General features: G+C 40.1%; 1 non-coding gene across 1 annotated transcript; it reads right to left on the bottom strand.

The window, feature by feature from the left end:
• Positions 1-309: 309 nt before the first annotated feature.
• On the bottom strand, positions 310-500 carry LOC133473502 (U2 spliceosomal RNA). Its single transcript, XR_009787112.1, has one exon. It is a non-coding gene; the product is annotated as a U2 spliceosomal RNA (small nuclear RNA).
• Positions 501-794: the final 294 nt, after the last annotated feature.

Raw genomic sequence — 794 nt, 5'->3', positions numbered from 1 at the left:
CTGCAATAAACATCCTTGTCTACCTTCCAAACCAGTTACACCATGAAACTCTATATTACCTTCAACGTCCACCAGCCAGACTGGGCTGCTCTGTGTAATTGTTTACAGAGAACAAGGAATTAACATTCCTTGTCACTTTTCTCCTATGCTCCATGTCCAAACTTAATATGCCTCCATACAATACTGAAAGTCAGAATAACAGACAGAGCCCAGAGTTGAGAGTCACTTGTTTACCTTCTGTTCACTGCATTAAATATAGTTCAAGTCATTGGATTGATGGCTCAATTGATATTTATTTTGACCAAGTTGTGGGGGTGCACCGTTCCTGGAGGTACTGCAATACCAGGTCAATGCATTGAGTGGACAGAGTAAGCCCCTATTCCATCTCCCAGTTCCAAAAATCAATGTAATATATGGTCCCCGAATAGGGGACGTATCAGATATTAAACTGATAAGAACAGATACTACACTTGATCTTAGCCAAAAGGCCGAGAAGCGATGCCAACATAATGCCAGAAAAGACGACCTCATTCTCCAGCCTACAAGCCAAAGTTATGGTGGCACATATCGACATGATAATCACAGATGAGTCACATATGGACACGCCAAACAACAATTATGAAATGAATGTCAACTGTGTTGTTTTTCAACGTTTATATTGAAATAATGTTGCCAGATGCTCGTGTTCCTTGGTCACGTGGTCCACGTCGACCCAATAGAATGCAGAGATTAACGCATATCCTTTTGTATTAAGTCTTAATCAACCAAAGAAATAATGAGTTATTTGTAATTAC

The sequence above is a fragment of the Phyllopteryx taeniolatus genome, unplaced genomic scaffold, assembly GCF_024500385.1.
Source record: "Phyllopteryx taeniolatus isolate TA_2022b unplaced genomic scaffold, UOR_Ptae_1.2 contig_26, whole genome shotgun sequence".
NCBI lineage: Eukaryota > Metazoa > Chordata > Actinopteri > Syngnathiformes > Syngnathidae > Phyllopteryx > Phyllopteryx taeniolatus.
The sequence above is the reverse complement of the archived record's forward strand: the minus strand, read 5'-3'. Positions and strand labels throughout refer to the sequence as shown.